Source organism: Halictus rubicundus, chromosome 4 (genome assembly GCF_050948215.1).
Source record: "Halictus rubicundus isolate RS-2024b chromosome 4, iyHalRubi1_principal, whole genome shotgun sequence".
Lineage (NCBI taxonomy): Eukaryota > Metazoa > Arthropoda > Insecta > Hymenoptera > Halictidae > Halictus > Halictus rubicundus.
The window spans coordinates 17,801,022-17,824,928 of NC_135152.1; the positions used below are offsets into that span (position 1 = coordinate 17,801,022).

Here is a 23,907-nt window from a genome sequence, read left to right on the forward strand (position 1 = left end):
AATAGAGTCAGATTTGAGGATCCGTAAAGTTTATATTCGCGTGAGTATGCCTGACTCCACCCAACTGCAGCTTTGGGTAGCCGAACGTTGCAAACTTCTTCAGGGATCCCGACCCGACCCGACCCGACCCGAGGCTCCGGGACTCGCACACCCCTACTTCTCAAGACTAGAGTTGCTTAAGGGGGCCGGCAGGCATTTGGCCTTGACTGTCACGCTATGTTATGCTATGCCTTTTTTTCTAGACATTTTACGTCTTAAATAAGTAAGTAATCAATTAAAAATGCATACCACCGTGTTTGTACATGCCTTTGCTATGTCTGTATAGAGCCCTTTTTTCGATACGAACACTAAATCTCGCGAAATTAAGAGAATCTCTCAGCGGCAGCCGTCTTGTGACGTCATACTTGCTTCAGAATTCGAATTTTCTGCCGAATATTACAAATTACTCCACAATGAGGTAGAAATTCGCAATTTGGGCTCTATACAGACATAAATTGGACTTTTAGGAAACACAATTGACTACTTCTAAACTGCTCATTGAAATATTGAAGCGATAGTTTGAAAAGGTTTTGACCCATGCATACGTATATGGATTTCAAACCCTGCCGGCCCCCTTAAAAGTCCTAGGGAGACTTATCGCCCACCTTGACACCGGGCGGAATGGTAGCGGAAACTACTACGCATCGTCCGAGTTAAATCACTCAGGAACAGTCTCCTTTGTTCCGGTCCGCGAAGTAAATTGGTTTCTCCAATTAAAGTGAAAGAGGCTCGCGTAAGCGATCAGTATTCCCGGCGTGGCTCGGGGCTCGTCTTACATCGTGCAGTTTGCGAGCTCGATAATTAATCTCGCCCTGGCGTACGTGACCTTGTTAATCTTGGAAGAAAGACGGCTCACTCCCCGCCGGAAACGACGTGAAAGTCTCTCCTCTCTCGCCGATGCCGGCTACGTCTTTTTCCCATGGCGCGTCACGGTCTTTGACTTTCGTTCGTTCGCTCGCTTGCTCGTCCGTTGGTTGGTTGGTTGGATGGTTGGATGGTTGGATGGATGGTTCGTTGTGTCAGCGTCAGAGTGCCCGAGCTGCCATTACCGTCATAATACCGTCGTTAACTCCCGCCAATGAACTTCCTTATTTAACGGTGCTCGCGTGGCCGCGTGTCACTCCCTTCGGCTCGGTACAGACTATCGGTCTACTCACGGTCCAATCGAATATAAATTACACATTTTGAATTACTATCGGTAACACTCCGCTCTCGGTCCGGTTAAGATTCCTTGGAAAGAGTATTTGACCCGTGCGAGACCGGACCGGACGAAATGTGTTATATGTTGTGGTTCAATTGAATTGTTTGACGCGGTTGTATATACGTTCAAAGCAATGTTCTACCGCCTCGTCCGGGGTTATTGCCGTTACCGTTTGCGTTCAAATTGACGAGCTCCTAAGTAGGAAAGGATGGTGGGGATACGAACATATTCCGCGAGGACTCCGAGCCGTCTCTGTCTGTTGTGACTCTCCTAACGATCCGGGTTGATCTTTCAACGATTAGAATAGCGAATCGTGCTTCTGAAACGATCACCGCGAGACATTCCGACGAATCGAAGTGTCAATTCTAGTGTTTGTATCCGAGTCAGTGAACATTAAAACAACTCTTGGTCGTCGCAGATACCCGGCTTCCCCGATTAAAGCAGTGTTTTATTTCACCCATTCGAACTTTCCCCACCACCGAGCTGATCCAACCCTTCCTACCCGATTCCTACCGAAGCATCAAAGATCGGGATAAACAGAATAAACAGCTCTTCTTTGTCATATGTTTATGATAAAAAATCCAAGTGGAAAAGCAGCCGAAAAAATAATGGAAATTTGTTGTCTGTCGCTGTTACCACATTCTTGTAGGAAAGTCATTTTATCACACTTTTTGTGCTTTTGCATCTACGAATGAAAGAAAAGAACGATATAGAATAATACAGAGAAAGAATAATCAATTGTACCTATTTATATATAAATATATTATAGGATAATATACTCGTAAATGCAAAAAGTCTGCAGTCTACTTATGTTTTTAAAGAAGCTTTAGCGAGCTTAAAATGTATGTTCCTGTGGGATCTTTGTGGAAAAAGAGTCGTTAAAAGTTCAGATTGTGCTGAGAAGTCGGATATAGGAAGTCCCACTGCGTTATAGGTTTCAGATTCAAGATTTTCTTAACGAAAGTTCTCCTGGCGCTATGAAAGATGTTAAATACGCTGATATCTCTGAGCCCATATATGACGCATATGATATGCCTATTAAATCGGTCATATAGCTAGGTCTATTAGTAGAAAGGCCTGCAGCTTTCAGCAATGTACTTCCAGCTACAGGGTTTAGATTGATATCAAAACCTGATAGTATAGATAAAGAATATAGATAATAGGTAAAAAGAATAGATAAAAAATATCTCGTTATACCCAACACGACTCTCATCAAATGGATGCATAATCAAATTGGAGCCGTTAAAAGTTAAGTTTGTGTTTTTTAAGTGAAGCTTGTGTTTAAACGTTCTACACGTTCCTGTTCTTGGAACGTGTTGAAACACTGTAACTGTTTACAACAATCCTTCTTTTGAATGCTGAATGTTGTTGAATTCGAAGCCAACTTCATGTCGGAGGCTATTCGCCAGCCAAATTGGTAACAATTACAGGTACTTAGCTTTCCTTTACACTCGCTCGGGTCTACGGCCTTGTGGAGAAACTAATAATTGTTGTAGCGTGTTCAGAACCTGTTATGCAACATTATTACGGAATATATGGTTAATGTATATCTATTCCTCGTGTGTCCAAAGTGTCAAGCGGAACTCCCTCGTAGCTATACACTTCGCCGACTCCGGCGCAAGCACTACTATGCCAACATGAGTTTTCGTTCCTCCTTTGTCGCTTGCATGCGCGTGCTGTTGCTAAAGATTACGAGTCAACAGAGTTTTACATTACTCTGTGAACCATTAATCCAGCCAGATTAAGATCTTGTATATTTTTGTTTCGCACGACTGAAAGGCGTCATCTGCTGGTACTGCTTTTGTACAATTTTTAAGTGCGATTAGAGGAATAATCAGTTCTTAGAATCTCCGCTCTTTTGTCTTAAGTATACCTACAACAGTGAAGATATTCGTAACATGTATTAAGTCTGTGACTAAACTTGTCACATTTTTGTTCTTTTTTTTTTTTTTGACATTTTACTTTCGGTTTCATCCAGAAAACTCCTCCAATGGCATAAAAATGCTTGGATTCCACGGCGTGAACATCGTCAATTTTTGGCCTACTTCCAATGCTTGTATCACCAAATATCTGCATAATCTCGTCAGCTCGTAGCCAGCTCGCGCTAGATTGAACCTTCCTCTTTCGAATGGGCCCTTTCCGAGCGTTAAATATGCTCCTATAAGAACGAAAAATGAAGGCACGTAAAAACCATTTTTATTTTTATCGGTAACGTGGTCACTCTACCTTATCGCGGATCTACGGAGTCTTGGCTTTTAAGTACACCTACAAAAGTGAAGATATGTATTGGTAACATGCATTAATCCTTCTCTGTCGTTGAATAATTTCGCTTGAATCCGTCTTTTCTCTCAATCAATTCTGGTTGAAATTTGAATAGATGTCTTTCGAAAAGTTTGGTAGAAATAGTATTCCGCATGGTCAGTTGTGTATTTATAAAATACCTGCCGCCCAAGGGTTAAAGAAAAATCTGGAAAGAGATCAAGCCGGGGTTTCGGTCCAACTCCCACAATTAATCAACGGAGTCAGGGTCCCGAGACCTGTCCACGACGGAACGTCGCCAGAGATCGGTTCGGGCGTTCTCTGTGAGGATCATTAATCAACGCCCCGTGCGAAGAGAACAGCCTTCTCTCCGCATCAGATGGAAAGTTTGAGTTGGTCCCCGCTCGTTGTCACGCGATGTTCGCGCGGTGTAGTACATACACTCCGCGACAAAAAGATAGCACATTATACAGATAAATGGTATTCAGCTTTTCAAGTAGTATATTACATTGTTTGTGACCTGTATACCGCGTAATAAGAATAACCAATTACTTCAATATGTTTTAACGCATTTATTACGCGAAGAAACAACTTTATTGGAGAATGTGTAACATTAAACGAAAAATCGGTGCGTCAAAATGATAGCACAAATTTCTTAAAATAACTAAAATATAAGAATATGTATAAAAAAAATAATGTTTCAATATCTCCGCCTTTTGTTTCTATAACTGCCACTAAACGTTTTGGCATAGATTTATATAATTTTTTAACAAATTTCCTGCTTAACGCTGCCCAGTTTTGTTCAATGCAGGTTTTTAATTCGTCAAGGGTTCGAAATTGTCTTCCACCGGCATATACTGATCTGGCTAAATGGGCCCAACAATTTTCTATAATATTTAAATCTGGAGACCTGGCTGGCCATTCCAAAATTTTAATATTTTCCCGTGTAAAATATTCTTTTACAATCTTGGCTTTATGAACACTTGCATTATCTTGCTGATAAATAAAGTTTGCGCCCGCAATTTTGACAGCATGTCTCTTCAATTGTTCGTCGACTAAATCAATATACTTAGCACTATTCATTTTACCACTTACAAACTTAATTTCAGTGTGTCCATAGTATCCAATTCCCGCCCACACCATTACTCCACCACCACCTTGTTGCCGTCTACATAAAATTTCCTGTTCTTTACGCAAATCGTGGAAATAACATCGGTAGCCATCCGGTCCATCCAACGTAAATCTCTTCTCATCAGTAAAGATAACTTTTTGCCATTTTTTCCACCAATGAATATGCTTCTCAGCAAATTGTAAACGTGCTTCTTTGTGTTGCTTTGTTAGCGGTGGTTTACGCATTAATTTTTAGCGTTTTATGTATTTACACTTTTGTATAATACGTTGTACATTACGTATTTTGGTATTTACTCCAGCTTCTGCTGCAATCTCTCTTGCAGTAGCAGCAGAATTGGATGCAGTTCTTAGAATTGCACGCCGCTGACGATCAGTTGTCACTCTTGGACGACCTGTGCTCTTTTTTTTTCCATATTCGTCTACATTTTTTAATAAATTGTAAATTACCTTGCGACTACGATTCAACAGTTTCGCAATTTTACCGATAGAACAATTTTCTTTACGTAAATTGTGTATTGTTAATATTTCAGGACCAGTCAATCTTTTACCGCGAGCCATTGTTGAAAATTTCACAATATTTTAACACTGGAACACGAACACAATCTTAACTAGTCGCCGATATGAACAGATTGGCGCCTTGACGCTGACTGAAAATATACAATTTTGACTTTGTGCTATCATTTTGACGCAACAGTCAGTACTAGTGTTTACGTTTTCGGCTTAACGTTCAACCTATAAACCGAAACCGAGTGTTTACCCTGAACAGATACAACCTATTGCTAACTGAACAGTGATATATAATACGGGAACTGCTGTTATTCGATTATATTAGCGAGAATTAACAAAATTAGATAATGTGCTATCTTTTTGTCGCGGAGTGTACGACCGTGACACCTTCGCTGACACACGATGCCCTAGCCGGTGGCCGGGTTTCTTACAGTTACGACAAGAATGTAGACAACGTTTCAATATACAGAATATTTCATTAATCTAACAGGATACACCGTTCGTAATTCAAGTGATGAACATTGCAAGGGATGCCCGAAATGTGTGGGTCAACCTCAATCCTTTGTTACCCGGATTGTATAATTGTCATTGGTATAATTGTGAAGAGACTGGTGGTTCGTGCGTTTTTTAAAATGATTCTACACAAGTTACCAAGAGACCCGAATCCCGATGTGTCCCAGGAGCTTCTCTCCTCTTTGTTTTCCGCGATCGTACAGGGCGTGACCTGTGCGGAAAAATTCAATAATTGGACAGCATCGATGACAATCGCTGTCCAATCAGGTATCTTCCTTGGGCCTGATTCCCCCTACCATTCCTTGAGCTCGAGGCGCACTTTTTCGGGAATGCTAAGTGTGCTCGTGGAGGTTTTATGACAATGGCGGGTTTTCCTTCGGGCCCGCGAGGCGCATACCGCGGCCATCTGTGGGCCTTCGGACCTCAGTCGGCGCGACCCTTTAGAAACTCGGGGGTTTATGATGCCAGCATTTGCTATTGAGGCCGGAGACGAAAGATTCTCAAGGACGAGACATGCGCTGTCTAAAACATTCTAATTGTACGCGCTGAGAACGGCTTTCTCAAAAATAGCGTCGCTGTCGCTCGCCTCATAAACCGACCCGACCATTTGCACGCCAACTGTTTTATTGTACGTGCCGATGACCGCTACAGCACTGTTTCCAACATATCTTGTAGTACCTAAAAATATTGTTTCGATCAAAAATGGCGGCGCTACCACTTCCGGGGTCTGATATCTAGCCACATTTCTCCACATTTTCTGACCCAGAACAAAAAAAGAAAGAATTTCCTTTGAACCTACATTAAAATGCCTAGAGAAGCACGTAGGGGTTTTTGAAAATATTGATCTTTTAAAAAATGGCAGGCATTCGAAGTCACAGTCGAAATTTTTGCAGAAAGATTTCGTCAAAAACTGTTCATAAAAGAAATTCTTTTTTACTTTTATAAAAGAACGTGTTACTATTTCGACAGGAGCAGCAAGAAATGTGTCAAATTAACACGTGGGACAGATGGGGCATAGATTTAAACGACAGCAGCTAAAAGCAACAAATGTAAACGTGTAGGTTTGGTTGTTCCAGAAGTTTCGAAAATAACTTCAAAACTCGAAGTACGCGAGATGATGGTCTTCTCTAGCGAAGTCGGAACATTTCCCGCGCAGCGTGAAAGACACGGGATTCTTTCTTTGTTAACGATCCTCGCGTGGGCGTCGTACTTTGCTACCATCGGACTTCATGGGTCTGGTTTGTAATGGTAAGAGCCGAGGATGAGGACACTAAGAGTCGATGTCACTCGCGGCGCGATGTAAAATTAGCGTCGGTCGGCGTCGCGTAGGTTTCTTTCGCGGATAGATGCTTCTGCGACGAGCTTCTTCTCTTCCTCTTGCCTCGCACTCGAGTTCTTTGTTCGTGATTCGGTCTGGTAGTTCTTGCCGCTGCTTTTGGCGTGGCTCTTTGGGTGGGCCCCGACGCGACGTCTTGTTTCTTTTATTTCAAGGCAAGATTGCAATTTTAATAATATACTCGATTCTCCGGGTAAAAATCTCGCGAGGAGTCTCGTCGAATCCTCGTGGGGGTTGCAATCATTGCGGAAACCGCAGGAGCAGGGATGAAAATGCGAGGCGAGTTTTAACCCTCCGACGCACAGTGGGCCTTTCGTGTAAAATCGATGGGATTAATTCAAATATTTTCATGTCCTGAAATAGGCTAAAACCAAGTCTTTTGCCTTTTCGTAAGCTTATATTTGATTGAGATAGACTGTATTAGGCGTGTCAAACTAATAATCAATGAAAATTCTAACTTTCCTTAACGTTAACTTTTTAATTGTTTACTTCCGAGGGTATGTTCATAAGACATTAATTGCTTAAACTCACATTCGTGATCAACTAGCAAAGTTTTAATTTCTTCGATCGAAACAGCCTCCCGATAAGGGTAGTTTTGTAAAAATAGTTTCTCCGAATGACGGGTTCTAATACTTTTAATTTAAAATTATTACGTTTCTAAGGATGCATACGTGAGAAATTATTCAGCAAATTTATTGCTTTGGGTATATATTATTTTGAAAATATTGTTAAAAATGTGGGTAGCACGTTCTTGTTATTTTTATAAGGTAATGCAAAATAGTCACTTTTAGACTTAATGACTCATTTGGAAATGCTGTCCTTCCGGAACAGGTACCATTCCGTTAATGGTCGCGAGGTAAATATATTTGTGTTTTAGGGTGTATAAAATCGTATTTGGCCACTGCTATCGGCGGACCAATAGCAAGCTATTTGGTCGACGAGGTATGAAGACAAAGCGTGTTCCATGCAGGAACACTGTACTACGGCAATTTTGGGATTCCATTACAGGGATAACGAGTTTTCAAAATCGATCGACTGCTCAAGCCGGCCGGGGGCAATTGCTTATTCAATAGCAGCTCCTCGTTGCGCGGCCATTCAATGTAATCCCTCGAGTAATTCGCGTCCTCGTAATACAGGTGAATAGGGGATGCCGTCGCCCGGGCCCGGGAAAAAACTGTAAAAACTCGTTATAATTAAACAATAACCCGATGAATCTCGAGCCGTCCTTCTAATGACCATTGTTACGTATTCAAATTAGTCTGTTATTATCGCTGCTTGCGCTTATTGAGACATTTATCGTGGTCTTCTAGCGGTTCCGTTTCAATGGAACCTCTAGGAAATTTATTGTCTCTTGCCCTTCGGAACGGGGGAGAGCCTTTCGGTCTGACAACTTGAGGCGGTGACAATATTTTTATTCAGAAATGTTTTTAACCGTTTCTGTACCCCCCTTGCCTACCTGCTTAGCTTGATACTTTTCATTGATTATTTCTACGTAAACTTTGAAATTGTACTGGCACGAGTTTAAAACGTTGCAAAAATTTTACGGAATTTCTATCCGAATTGAAAAATTGTAAATCAAGTCGTGATTGTATTATATTGATAGGTTCGGTCTTGAAAGTACAATTTTTAGCGCGCAACAAGTCAGTACAGCATCGACGGTTGAGTAATGAAAATTGGACACGTGAAAGATTGGTGAACTAGGCGCTATGCCACGCATCCGGGCGAATGACTTTTCCAATACTTGGTCCTCGAATGACTCGCAGCATGGTGGGCGAGTCAGTTTTCAGGCTCGAACGGACCCGATCCCTCTTAGTCGCGCATAATATTCTCATAACGGGAGATTACAAGCCCCCATAAGAGAAGATTACAATTTCCCGCGGCAGAAGATTACGATGACCCCGGGAAACCGGGGGACAGTTTCCCACCCTCGAGTTCGCACGTAAGTTCGTGGCCAGGGGCATTCGTTGGATCTCGGAATAAACGAGGCGGTGACTGTAATCGGGGCGAAAGGTTTTCACCGGTCAAAGCCATTTAACCACCCCAGTAGTGTCGTTCGCGTGTTCGCTTTCACTGCCGTTCCCTCTTTCTCGACGTGTTGGGACAAAATTCTTGATACGATTTTCGGTTTATCTTGAATTTACTCTTTATTACAAAAACTGTTACAATCAGTCGACAAAGTAATGTTGTAAGTTTTTATGTTTACAGATTTATTTAAACTCTCCGTTCGCTCACTCGTACTTCTCCGCTCGCCCGCTCGAATATCTCGAATATATCTCTTCGCTCGCCCGAGTACCTCTGCCTAAATACGTTTCTGTTACCGGTCGTTCTTGTTTGTCTCTCACTCATTCCCTCTCACTCTTTCCTCATCCAACCTATCATTCGCTCCGTTTCAAATACATTCGATCACTCATTCGTCGTTTCATATTCACGCGCATTCTCTCTCTCTCTCTCTCTCTCTCTCTCTCTCTCTCTCTCTCTCTCTCTCACAGTCACTACAGTAATATCGTCTTTTACGTCTCTTTTCTAACAGTCTGATAGTATTCTTAGGCGTTGGAAGAACAATCGACGTGATTTTTCAAAGCTTCTGAAAACGTAAAATTTCTGTAGGGTAATACAGAGTGGGATACAATCTCTTCTGATGAAATGCGTAGATTTGTTTGCAGTAACTCGCGGATTAAATCATCGTCAATCTGGACGGCCGGACCTTGGTTTATTGTGCAAATAGTGTTGATCTAAACTCGAAATAAACCTCAAACCTTTCACCCGTTTCATTGGAGGTTCCTTAACAGACTTCGGACAGTTATGCAAAATATAAAAATAAAGAAGATTACTCCATACCGGAAGGGGTTAATCCAACACGTGCGAACTATACGCGACCGCGTCGAGTAACGAAGACTAGGCAAAACGATTTCGTGATAAAATGGTCCCAAGGTTGGCCTAAAATATCGCGTGGCAGACTATGCAGAATATCCCCCCCTCCCGGGGAAGAGGTTCCAGTCCCGTAACAGCGGGCCGTTAAGCACGGCACCATGGAGGAAGCATGAGCATAAGCCGGTTAACGTTGGAGGATCGGCCACGTCGTTGACGGCGAAGCTCGAGAGCATGTTGCGTGCACATGGCGCTCCTTGGGCGGACCATGTACAGACAAGGAGCAACCCAGTAATGACGCACACACGCACAAAATCATCCCGCGTCGTGTCGGCATATGCGCGTGGGTGCGAAACGCACCGTGCGTGAGAAGGACACGCGCGCACGTACAGGGTGTTTCAGCTAACTCGATACCGGAACTAGCAAATCGTACACCGTGCGAACATTTTCGAACGTGGAATTTAAATGACTTCGGTCGGCACCTTTCATAGTGTACGTGTTGGCCGGATGGAGACGTTCTGGAAACTTCAAGTTCGCCAGAATTTTTAATTACCTACTTTTTGTATCGCATATCGATGAAGTATTCAATTCATCGTAGAAAAATGTTGACTATCGTATGTCCTAAATCTAATAGTTGAAGAGATACCATCGAAATCATTTTCAGTACTGCACATGCCATAGTCGAATTGAGGGGCATCGGTTCGAGCACCTACTAGCTTCAGCGAGCACCTATTGGAAACTACAGTAGATCCTTGATTATCCGATCTAATCAGGGAAACACGACGAATATTGCAACAGTTACTCGGTTATAATGCCAGATTCAATGTTTATTGATTTGTTGAATAAATAATGTTGCACACGAATGACTTCGTCATATATTATACTAAATATAATGAATACTAAAGACTTCAGGTATCGATAATCAAGATCCTACTGCATTTCGATAATATTTCGAGAAGTACTAGATGTAGGGCATATGAAGGTTAGTACGATTCTACGCCGTACTTGATACACTATTCATGATACAAGTAGGTTGACCTTGAAATCCCTGAAGCGCCCTCTCACAGAAAGAAACCCGTGCCGTATAATAAGTGCCCTTGAAAGACATTTAAATTCCATTTTTCGAAATTTTCATAGGATGCGCGTTCGGGGCAAACAGGATAGCTGAAACACCCTGTAGATAGACGTAGGCGAACACATACGACAGTTGCACGCCGCTTTCGTCAGGGACATCGTGGCGCAGCTCGAGACATCCGGTACAATACCCTCCGGTTATAATGGGCCGCTAGTTCCTCGCATTGTTCGAACGCTGCATTATACACCGCGTAGAACCCTAACCCGACACAGAGTAGCGTGCACCGGCAAGGTTCAAGCCTGCCGCGCGTATTATACGGGACGCGTACTCGGTTGTTATTATATGCGCGTTATATTGCCGATCTCCAAGCGTCCGACGATCTCCGCATCGCGCCGATTCTGTCGGACACTCGGTTTTATCCGCTGTCCGGAGAGAGAGAGAGAGAGAGAGAGAGAGAGAGAGAGAGAGAGAGAGAGAACCTACGACGATGCTCTCATCGTGGTGGCCACGGTGTCCTCTTCGACTTTATTCCCTCCGTAGAGAAGTCCAGGATCGAAAGTAATAATTTAAAAGAAGTCCCTATAAACAAGTCTCCATACATTTTCAGGAATTTGTTACAAAGACACCAACGCGCCAATCCTTTCTTCAGGGGGTACTTTATCTAACGTTATAACAAGTAAAAAGAGTTTTTATCACTAAAATTACGATAAACACAAAAGAAATAGGGTAGCATTGTAAATAGATGTTTTTCTCGAGGTTCAAAATGTTGTGTAACGGCTCTAACAGTTTTTTGGAACGGACCATGAACATTCTTTTCGATTTAGAATAAAATGGTGCAAAAAAGTGCATATTTAAAAAATTGGAATATTTCGAATAGTAGGCGAACAAAGTTGATGGGAAGATAAAATCAAAATTTTCGGATCCAAGTTGACAAATTGCAAATAACTCTTGATTACGCTCCACTTCAATTCGCAAAATATTAGCGAACCAATTGACACGTTGTTTACAGTAATTACAAATATCGATTATAGGAACGTGCTGGAAACACGCATCGCCAGGAACGGTTATCGAATTATTTCACGCGATACCTTCGAGCGACGAATTAATCGGACCCGACGTAGCTCGGTCATTTTTCAACAACGAGTTAATTCGCGCCGCGGCGGCCGTTCGAAAGGTTAACGGATTAATGCGGGAGGGATATAGGCGGCGCACTTGGCCGACGACGATTGAATTCGATAACCCCCCGGACGTTTAATCCAGATTTCAGTCGGCGTCTGATGGACCGAAATGAACTTTCGGTCGATTGATCTGGGAATTGGTCCGATGAAGAACTTTGATGCGTGTATCCGTCTGCCCGCTTTAATATCACTTATTATCGATCCTCTCCCGACCGATCGATATCTCGTTACGTGTATCCTGTGCACGCGGCGTGTTGCTCCGCAGTATATGCCCGATGCAGAATCATTTTAGCAAGTCAGATGCTGTTGTTAAACTGTTCCCCACGCGAAACAACATGTCGTCCTTCGTTTTCCGAAAATTTATTTACATAATGCAGGCGAGCTTCTCTGTTCGTTAGCGTCACACGCGCGTAAGAACCATGCTCTTGCATTTTACAGGAAGGAAATTCTGATCGAAGATATTCTACAACGCATATTCAGGTATTAACACTAGGTTTACGGAGCGTATTGGGATATGGGTATGTAATAAAAGCACACTCTATTATAAAATATGAAATAGAATTTATATTTTAATAGCTTCTCTAGAAGCACGTTGTCGGACACGTCTTTACACTTCGAAAGAAACGTTACGAAAGAATCACAATAGATCGAACACAGAGGATCAAGGGACCGATATGAACAACTGAGGATCGAGGGTCCCATGCCGGGGACAGCATACAATGTACATTAACTGTAGATACAATGTATGCATATACAGGTCGAGATCCGATTCAATCGATCCTTCCTTCTAAAGAAATAATAGATTAATTTTGTTCTACGTTTATGAAATAAATTCCAACAAAGCACTAAAAGTGAGTATTTCACATTACTTTATAAACATAAGAAGAACGTGTCTGTTCAAGTTTTGAGCCACTTTTTTAAGTAATACGTACCGGAAGAAATAAATTTCTTGAGTAATTCCACGTAGATGTATCTTCGCAAGCTCAATAATCGTAAATTAAAAATATTAGAACAAAATGACCGATCCCGTGAATCTAGTGTTAAATGATGCGAAGTACTTATGAACTCGCAATCATACTTCACAGAGTGAATAGAGAAAGAAGTATTACCGCCTCGAATCAATTTGTACGTTTCAGTTGTCGGTGGAACAAGCGTATGTATCTCTCATTTAAATATGTATCGCCTATTATGTTAAACAAGGATCGAACATGTTTCACAGCGTGCCAGCGTTGCTTGCAATAAGCGAACAGTCGATCAGGTTTCTGGTTGGTGGAGCGGGGGCGAAGGGACAAGAATGGTAACCGAAAAAAAAAGGGAACAGGAATCGTCGGCGTGGCGCGTCGAGCTGCCACGTAGAATAAAATACAGCCGTGGATCCCGCGGCCAATTGGCGCTGATTTATTATTTTAATTGGACCGTTTAATTGGCGATCTGATTATTCGCGGGCCGACGTGCCGGCGATTCGGAAGTAACGCGGAACGAGTTCGAACGTTCTAATCGATACACACCCCCGCCTCGCGCGGAACGAACGCTTGCGCTGTCCGTCCGCTGTTCTCGATCTCGGAATGAAAACAATTCAATTAGCACCAGACTGCGGCTGTGCTACTCGCGCGAATACTCATTTTTGCAGACGCGCTCCAAACAAATTTTCGTCCCACCAACGAATTAACACGTTCAACCTTTGCGGTCCTACATCGAGCCATACTCGTCATCAACCTCTTCCACGAACAGTCACAGTCACTCGCAATAACATTCGGACGCTCTTAAAAAGACGACAACAATATTTTACAATCGGACGTACTAAAGGTGTATTTTTATGTAGTCCTATGATGAAAATTTAACAAATACGTTTTGTAGTTCTGTATCAATTATACATATTCTGAACGTTTCATCAAAATACAAGTCGTAAGGTTCAATATTAACCCTCTGCACTCGAAGCTATTTTGACTCCAAAACGAAACGTTTCTTCCGACCTAGAATATTCCCCTTCTATAGATTTTTTTTCATCTTATACATACGAAAATGGTGCAACTTACTCGTACAATACTGAAATGTTTAGTAATTTATTAGATACTAACTTTAATAATGTAAACAATATTTTGAATAATGATACCGCAATTTTTAGTGGTGCCTTACAGTCACCATTCGAGTGCTAAGGGTTAACACTAAACCACAGCTGGTCAAATGACCGGTTTCAGATTTGTTATATTACAATTATTGAAATCATGCCTTCGTAGGAATTGATTCAACAGATTTCTTTATATAAGCATATATTGTAATAAAAATCGCACAAAAACTAAATGAATCAAACCTCATTAATTTTATACGACAATGCATACCAGTCAATTTTAATGCTCGGTAGCTGCAGTGTGAAAAATGTTATCGTCCTTTCAGAAGCGGCCGAGTATTACTGTGCGTGAGTGTACTTCCATTAAGAATAGAATCTAAATGTCACGAAGAAAGATCGAATATATTTGTGTACAGTGGAATACTTTGATTCTGTGTGATTTTTTGGGGAACACATTATGCAAAAGTGGTAGAGAGAGAGAGAGGGAGAAAGCGAGTGGAAATTGTCGAACGTTATAAATGTGGTTCGAGCTATCGAGCCTGAGGGCGAGGATGCATTGAAACCAAAGGGCGGCAGTGTACGCCGCGACAGCGGATTGGTCCTCCGCGTCTAGACGTTTGATAATGGTATTTTTATACGAGCGATTCGCCCCTCTGCCCCCTGGCTAGAGGGAAAGTCCCCAAGGCGCAGTACGGTGTTCCGACGCGGTGCAAAACGGGACGAAAACGGGGTCGCTCCCTGGTCCCGTGACTTAATCCGCCGTTATACGCTGCCGGTGTATCGTAAAGTTTCCGAATGGTTTTTAGAGGCCCGGACGGATCTCCCTCCGTGGACGCATTATCCCGAGTATTACACGCGTGTTCACCGCTGCCTAATTGCTTCACGGTACCGCGATAGACAGGGGGACAGACAGAGAAAGAGAGAGAGAGAGAGAGAGAGAGAGAAATAGAGAGACAGGGAGAAAGAGGGAGAGTGAGTGCGTTTCGATGCATCGAGAATACTCGTTGTGACCCTCGGAGTTGTTACTTGGAAATGATCGATTTTATGGCGGGTCGGTGAGTTTCTCGGGAAAGGGGACTGTACGAGGTGTGACCATTTCATTCGAGCAATGCACGTGTGGAACTTACGCTTGTTCGTGTCAACCAACCGTTCGAATGCAGAAGCTGGCTGGTCCGACTGCCGATTTTCACGCGAACGAAATGTCGCTTGCGCTTATTGCAAGATGAGAGTATCACATAGACATTATTTTCTTCCTTGAAAATTTTATCCCTTCGCCGGCGATACAAGTTGTTCAGTGTCGGAAAAATTCCTGTTTCTTCGTAATTCGTCGAATTTTCATTTTTGAAAAGTTCAAACGTTTGGCTAAACTGTCGCTTGCAAATTAAATTGTGCGATACCTTGTCGAGAAGCTCGAAGCCTACTTTCAACCCTCTGGACCGAACGTAATTACCGAGGAAATCCGGATTATCGGGTTTCGTACTGTTTTTCCGAATTAATCGCGTGTAGAAGATTAACAATTTGACACTGGCGACACGGAGACGTTATTAGAAAAATGTAAATGCTATTTTCAAACTGTAAACATTTATGTCTTTCGAGAATTTCTCTTGTCTTGAGTGCTATACCAATTGACGGTGGAGGATTAGCAATAGATCTATCTATTTTTATCATTACGGCCGGTCTGAAGCTCCAGCTGGTCATCGAATTAAAGCAGGAACAAAATGCCGGCAGAGTGGAAACAAAAAGCTGCTAACCGAAAATGAAAAGGAAATATATGTAGGAAAGTGGCGCGAAACGTTTCGCCGGCCCGATGTCCGGTAATTGCCACTTCATCCTCGCACTCTGCCCGGCCGGTTGCAATTAACGCTTGAATTTCATCGAGCGTCGCGCTGCGAAAAATGGCCCCGATGGTATCCAACCGACCGTCACGCTGAATTTGTCGCGAGCTGCTGATCTATTCTCGAAAACGATCAACAAAATCCGTATATTCACGTAAAACCTATTCCCATCGCAAATAATTAGTTTAATTACACACTCCAGCGAACAACCACCTCATTGTGAAATTACTCGACGATCGAACACACTCGGGCACCGTAATGTATTATTTCGGTAAGAGACTTAAGTTCTGTCCACACTGGAGCAACATCTATTTGTCGCTCCTTGTTGCCTTTTTTCTTTCTTTTACCGAATGAAAGAGCTATTCCACGTGAAAAGAACTCAACCTTGGGCATATACAGTATGTCCCACAAACTCTGTCCACTTGAATATCTTGGTTATTTCAGAAAATGTTACTTACAAAAATTTCTGTGGTTTAAGAAACTACATAATATGGTATAAATGATATTCTTGCAAGTGGACGCGTAGAGAAGATCACCTTTGTTTTTTTTTCAATGGAATGTCCAATTTTTTATGCTATATCTTCCCTACTCCTCCACTTGCAAGAATATCATTTATACCATATTATGTAGTTTCTTAAACCCTACAAATTCTGTAGGAATCATTTTCTCGTATTGTTTGAAGTAACCAAGATATTCAAGTGTACAGAGTTCGTGGGACACACTGTATATCTAGGCTGAGATTAATGTGCATTCACATGTAACCATGGTGGACGATTTTCACTGTGAGTCACTGTGTGTTTCTGTTGCACACTGTATACGCTCAGATCAGCCTGACAGACGATTTTAATTAGCAAACATAGCGATCCTAATTTTTTGGTAGACATTGTACTGGCATCGCGAAGCACCGGAATACGCAAGCCTCGCATAATTAGCGGGCCCTGATGTCACTTACGGCTGCGAGCGGCGCCAGCTTCGACCGCAGATGCCCGTATTTTTACCCTGCGACCGCAATTGGCGCTAATTTCATTCGCGACGCCAGTTGGTATTAATTTTCCGGCGTCCGAAACAACCGCCCTATACAGAACCCCGTTGGTTTTTGGCAGCGAATGGTGTCAATTTTACCCGTCCTTAGATCTTCCAACGAGACGCTGCCGCTGGATGTCAGCTCCTGTCTTCAACTAATTTCGTCCGCCGTTGACACTCTACAGATGATCTGTCCTCGACCAGATTATCTTTTATTAATCTCAGCCGTGACACGCAGCAAACTCCTCTGCATTCCATCTGTTAGTGCGAATTTAGGTTGGTTGGATTAGCAAGGCCGTGATGGACATGCTGGAGTACTTCAAGTATGTGTCTAAAATTCGTCTATTTAAAAATGACAAGATTTTATTTTGATTTTGCGCGACTTTTATAACAATACGTACTGGAATAAAAATGTGTTCACCCGTTTACCATGGGGGGAAAGATTCTTATAATTTTAAAAATTGCAACATAATATATATATATATATATGTCATAGTTAAACTTTTCGTTTTTTCCCCATTCTTCCTAGCAGTATGTTACCAGGATCGTTGTTCCCTGACGTATGACAAATACGACGTTCTTAATATTATTATTTTGATGAATCATCCGTGACATTGGTCTACCGGGTAGACTCCTCTACCCCATGGAAAGTAGCTTTCGATGTAGAGCCTGCCGTCGGCTCCAGCTGATCGAGATAATAGCTCCCCCTCGATCACAAATCACGCTCGCCATGTGCTGCTCTGTGTGACCCATCGCGTGTGGTATTAATTTCTCTCGTGGAAAGGACGATGGGAGCAGAGTAGGACTTGGAAATGGTGGAAAGATGGAAAATCATGACTCGGTACATACTTCAAAGAGGAGTGTCTGTTACGCCGAGTCACGATCAAGTTGTTTAATCTATTCTTGACTGTCGGTGCTCACGATGATGCTGGTGGAAGAGATATAAGAGATAAGGGACACGGCCCTTAATTATTAATCGAATAGGATCTAGTAAACAGTATGGGAACCTAACGGCACGCGCTCGAATTCCCTCAATACTTTACAAATGATAGTTGAACCCGCGTATTAATTAAATTATTCAAGCGTACGTACATTCTTCTTCAAAACGACAATAGCTTTGTTCTCGTAAATATTATATTTAACCAGTTAACTGTGTTTGACGAGTATACTCGTCATGAAGAAATGGCAATATTTTGTGTCATGACGAGCATACTCGTCAAAACAGCTATAATCCAAACAGCGGTTAATTTTTGCGACGCAACTTAGGTACACATTTTTAAGTTCAGCTGTCTTCAGTATCCTCACGATTATAAAATCAATGGTAAAATAGTACTTTTTCATTAAACTTAGAACATATTTATGTTAGCAACCGAACGAATTTATGTTAGAACCTAATTACTTCTCTAAGTGAACCATGAAGATCCGTGTAACAAGATCCGCATATCAACGAGCAGCTCAGATTCCTCCATTTTGCAAAGTCAAGTTGTAAAGTTGAACGCGTCCGATGCTAACGAGATGACCGAACATGGCTTGTCGATCATTAATATGCAATGGCGTCGCAAAAAGCATCCGGGATGGGATCCCATAGGCGAATTAGCATATTATGGTCGACGAACCACGGCAGTCTTAGGTTTAGGAAATGAATAAAAATAAAGAGAAAAATCGCGAAAAAAAGATTAGCACGAAGCCGAGGTCTCGATGATTGATGAACTCCGTACCCGTCGCGGAACAGGAACGGGCGACCGGTGTTAATTACCAAGGTTCGCGTATTCTCGCGTGCACTTCCTCCCCTCCCCCTCCCCTGGACGCCTCCATCGTCGCCTTTTTCGCAGTTTATTTGGTCGTGGTGGTTTCACCGTTCAACAGGAAGATTTGTTCCTGCGGAACTTGATCTCTCCGAGCAACTCGGCAGGAACATTCGTTTCGTGCTTCGACTTCGAAGATCGCATAGCCGAGTTTAATTGACTAACCACGAACGTCCGGGTCTTGGCCATTCGACGATCCCAATAATGATCGATTCCCGAGAAACTATGCATTTTTCAAAATTTCTCAAAAATTATCGTCGAACGATAAAAGATCGGTACTTATCTGTCGTTCTTTCTCCCGCAGGTCACGGACATCCAATGGAAACTGGTGCGCGCCCGGGGACTAGTTGGTAAGTAATTTTCTGAATCTTACTATAGTGACACCCACGGGTGAAACTTATGGGGAAATCTCCAGCCAACGGCCATGCATCGGCCTTTTTCCCCGTTTGAGTTGCGTGCGGCGCCGCAGGAAAACCTAACTGTAATCTGTCGATGCCTCGCGCAGTAATTAACTTTCGCGTAGGGGGGCAAAAAAATTCGATGCGAGTCCGTGCCCACGATTCTCGGCCGCCTGTGGCAGACCTCGGGGGCTATTACATGAATTATTTGCCGAACATGATTTATATTCAATTACAGTCATCGATACGGAAGAAACTTCGGGACCGAAATGTAACTCTCGTCGCTGGCACTGCACCGACACTGTTCTTTGATTTCTTGTCTGATGTCCTTCTTTTTTTTAATGAAACGATTACCAACGTATTCGTGACACTTTTCTGATTAAAATGATACCAAACACGAAGCAATTTCGATGAAATTGTTTAATTCATGTAGAACCTCGATTGTCGAACATTTGTTCTGTCGCATAAACTGAAGAACAACGGACACAAGCATTACAAAATGAAAACATACGCAAAGTTTCAGATTGTTTATGTAAAAAATGCTAATAAATTGGTCCCTTTTATGAAAGAAGGAAAAAGAATCTCCTGCCCATGTGTCAGGTGAAATGTCCCTTATCTCGCATAAAAAAATTCGAACCCCCATTTAAAAATTTGACTTTCGTTCCCGAGGTGATCTCGAGATCAAATAAATTTGGCTCTGGTCTGTCCCCCTGGGTGTCCTATAACTTTCGTTGGGAACGTCTCTGCCCCCCCCCCCCTCCCATCCTTCTTCATATTATCCGGGATGTTTGCTTGAGGAGATTAACATGTATATATTTCACGATCTGGAAAAATGTAGCGAGAGACCGGTCCCCGGCGAAACCCTTATCAAAACTACCGGCGGACCCGCTTCGAAGCCCCTCCGCCCTAGAAACGTTCAATATCCAAGCGCCGGAATTTATGCCGGTTGCTAAAGTCCGGCCCTCTCTCTGCGTTTCGCCCGCGAATTCCGTGCGGGAAAAAACGGCACGAACTTCCATTCAGGTCCCTCCGGCTTGTAATCCACTTATAAGTTTTCCCTTTCTTAGGAATCGCCGCGGGTCCCCGGGGCACCGGCAAACAGAATTCCTCTTTATGCGTGGTGGTGGAGGATGGCTCTCTCTCTCTCTCTCTCTCTCTCTCTCTCTCTCTCTCTCTGTTTCTGTCTCTCTTACACCGTGGCATCGCTGCAAATATTAGATGGTTCTTCAGATAGCTTTTCAGAGACAACTCTGTCTCTCTTGGTGCTAGGGGTTCCGAGCAACCCTCGGAAGAAGGGTTGGAGGCGAAGGGTACGAGTTTGGAACGCGAGCCGTATCTGGAATTCGCAGCACGACGTTCGAACCCCCCGCGCTCCTCCCCCCACGGTAGTTTACCCCCGAAGAGGTTACTTCCACCTATTTTTCCACGTATTCATACGAGTTTCGGGGACACGCGATCGACGGGTCGGAGGGCTCGAAAGGAACGTCGAACGAGCCTCGTACGTTTTGCCAGGAACGCCTCGCGACCAGGAAATTTTGTGTCCTTCCTGGCTCTCGTCGACGTACAGAGTGTCGGGAAAGTTATGGTCCTTCATACAGGGAGCATTTCTTGGCAACATATTGGCAACTCTGTTGAACGTGCTTATTTGTGATTTTATGATAAACAATGTTGCTCGGTTTCGAGACGGGATCGAACATTTGCCACTCCGCGTGGCAATCGTTTTATATGTTTTTAACAACTGTACCGTAATATTTAAATTACCGTCGGCAAGGCTCTCCAAGATCGAACGTTATACGACCATAACCGCCACGCCTGACCCTCACGCCATTGTCATCCTCAAGGCCCGTGAGGGTCCGAGATATGCGTTAGGCATCCCCTTAGGCCATCTGGTTCGAACCAAACACGTGTTTCACTAACTATTTTGGAAATCTTCAATTTCTAAAGGGTCATGTGCAGGCCACTTGGGCCTCTTCGTCGCGCTGCACCAGGGGTCCCGTCATTCGACAATTTCCCGAAGTTTTCACAATTGACCTGGAGTGGGGACTTCCACCTCCACTGCGGGGGACTGTCCGGAAGATCCTCTTCCCTCAAGTTAATCAGCGAATGGGACTGATTCTACCGAAAATTCGGGCCCATCCCCTCGAAGATTTTCGCACCAACGAGGTGACCAGCGAACGGACTTCAGAGTTCAGTTCACTTCAGAACCTCGTACAAGAAGGAACATTCGTAGTCTCATCCGGAAGACATGTTTCGATTCGTAAGTCGTACGCCACCACCGTTTAATCACCTGCGGATCCAGTTACCCAAGATTAACTTGAACAATTCGGCGACACGGGTAACGAGACACGTTCACAACTGTGAATCCGGACTTCACAACCTTGGGTGGATGAACAGTCGAGATCCGCGCGTCATACTCGACCAGTCGCGACGTAAAGAAATGTGGTCAGGAAACTTGGTTGTGATCAGTGATCTTTATTGTAATCAGTGGCGTTATTTAGGATCAGTAACCACAGTTGAGGTTAGTAATCGCAACTGTGATCCGTAACTACATCCACGATCAGTGACCTCAATCGTGGTCAGTGACAAAAGTCGTGATCCGTAACTACATCCATGATCAGTGACCTCGATCGTGGTCAGTGACAAAAGTCGTGATCCGTAACTACATCCACGATCAGTGACCTCAATCGTGGTCAGTGACAAAAGTGGTGATCCGTAACTACAGCTGTGATCAGTGACAAAAATTGGGACCCGTAATTACATCCATTATCAGTGACCGTAGTTACGGTCTGCGAGTACAGTTGTGATCAATGAGTACAGTCACAGGATCAGTAACTGCAATCGTGATCAGTGACCCAGCGAGGACAACACAGGGATATTACATGTCAATATGTAAACCATAACGAGTGGAACACGCTAATATAAAAAAAAAATAAAAAAAAAAACAGTAAGTTTCTAGCACAGGTGATCATTATTTTGCCGACACCGTGTATGCATTTGCGCAAGAGAAAACAACCATCGTTGTTGCAAAAATGGGTACGGTTTTCTGATGAGTCACCTAATAAGTAAGTTGGGGAACCCGAGAATTCAGATAATTATGAAACTTCGTGAGCGAGTACAGTAATTGATACGTAACACGAACCTCTTTTTGTCGGTACCATAATATGGTTACAGAAGGTAGATTTCTTTTTCGTGTAGAATATTTCGACCGAGAACGATACTCGACAAAAATGAAGCAACAATTTGAACACAAGTATAATCATTGGACTCCGAACAGATCATCTATAGCCGTAGATATTTGAAAAAAGTTTGCTCACCAATGACCCTCCCGAAACATAACATTTCTTCTTGTCCCCAGAACTGTACGAATTATTTAACTGGCTTGCGGTAGGTGACTCATCCTGTATAGTAGTTTGTTAGCTATGCGACGTGGGACGATGACGAATGCTGTTCGTGTTTTGGCGAGCTGTACACCCTTGAGATCTCCACTGTTGCGGATATGAGTTTTTAAGAGTGCGGTCTCTCATTCTGCTCCCAAAAAATAAAACACTCGATACGTTTAATATCCTGTTCCTTTAGCTGGTCTCTCAAGTTTTATGTTATCGACTTTTGAGCCTCGGGAAATGTTGTTAAGTATATTGCGGATCTCTGCAAAAATGAAAATTATGTACATGAATGGTAACTTATTGTCGACTTATTGTTTAGAAAAGGGGAAAGTCTTCTACTTTGTAATATCGAGTAACGGGATGGAACGAGACATACTGTACGTAACCTGGCCACGATTCCAGTTTCATTTTCATCGAATCAGACGCTCTATAAGTATCGCTGTCGGATGCAGAGCGTGTGCCCCATCATAACTCAAGACCAAGCGGGAAATGCATCGTACACTGCGATATATCGCTTTTCCACGCTCGAAAGTCGGTCATACGTTCCACTTAAACTGAATCCCGGCGCCGTGTACGTCTCGGGGACCGCCATTTTTCCGGCTTGTTGAAAAGGGCGCAGATATTTCAAAGTAATTGGCCCACTCTACCTACTCGGGGAACACGTAGCAATGCCCTATTCGGGACAACACGTTTATTGCAACGATAAAAGTGGACGGTATCCATCTTGAACGAGTTGCAGCTTACTCTTCAGCTTCTCAATTAGCCCTTGGAGCACGGTCTATTCGAAAATGACGTAACCGGGTCAATATGATCTAGTGTACACTTGTGCAGATCTTCTTAGTCCTTTGTTAACGATTCTGTAAATTAGGGTACGCACTGTCCCTACCGTTTTGTAGTAGATACTTCGTCACTCAACATTGAAACTGAAACGCTATTAAAGCGAGGTTTAAGCTAGTGAATTATCAGCATACAAATTCCTTATAAAAGCATCTTTAAAATCTCAATAATTACGTCTTACGAAATTTAAGACCCGCCATTTTGACGGATCTCGAAGTTCTAGTGTTAATGAGCCATTTTTCATTGACACGTTACTGTCGACTGGGTGTGTTTAAATTTTTTATAAAATGAAACTCGTTCAGTATTATCAATTGTTTCTGCAATTGCCGACACCGCTGTAATAGTTTGTTAAACACTCATTAATGTCCGTTATCGACGAGCTGTGCACGAGACGAACAGAACAAAGCGATCATCGAATCACGTATTAATAGAATTTTGTAAATATGTCAAT

The 23,907-nt window shown here is 42.9% G+C and overlaps 1 protein-coding gene across 8 annotated transcripts in view; it reads left to right on the forward strand.

The window, feature by feature from the left end:
* LOC143353690 (uncharacterized) overlaps positions 1 to 23,907 on the forward strand; it is a 205,786-nt gene that overhangs the window by 60,943 nt on the left and 120,936 nt on the right. For all 8 annotated transcript variants that reach the window (XM_076787196.1, XM_076787197.1, XM_076787189.1 and 5 more), the window contains exon 3: positions 19,143 to 19,188. The gene's annotated coding sequence lies outside the window, so the exon portion shown is untranslated. The remainder of the gene's footprint in view (positions 1 to 19,142; positions 19,189 to 23,907) is intronic.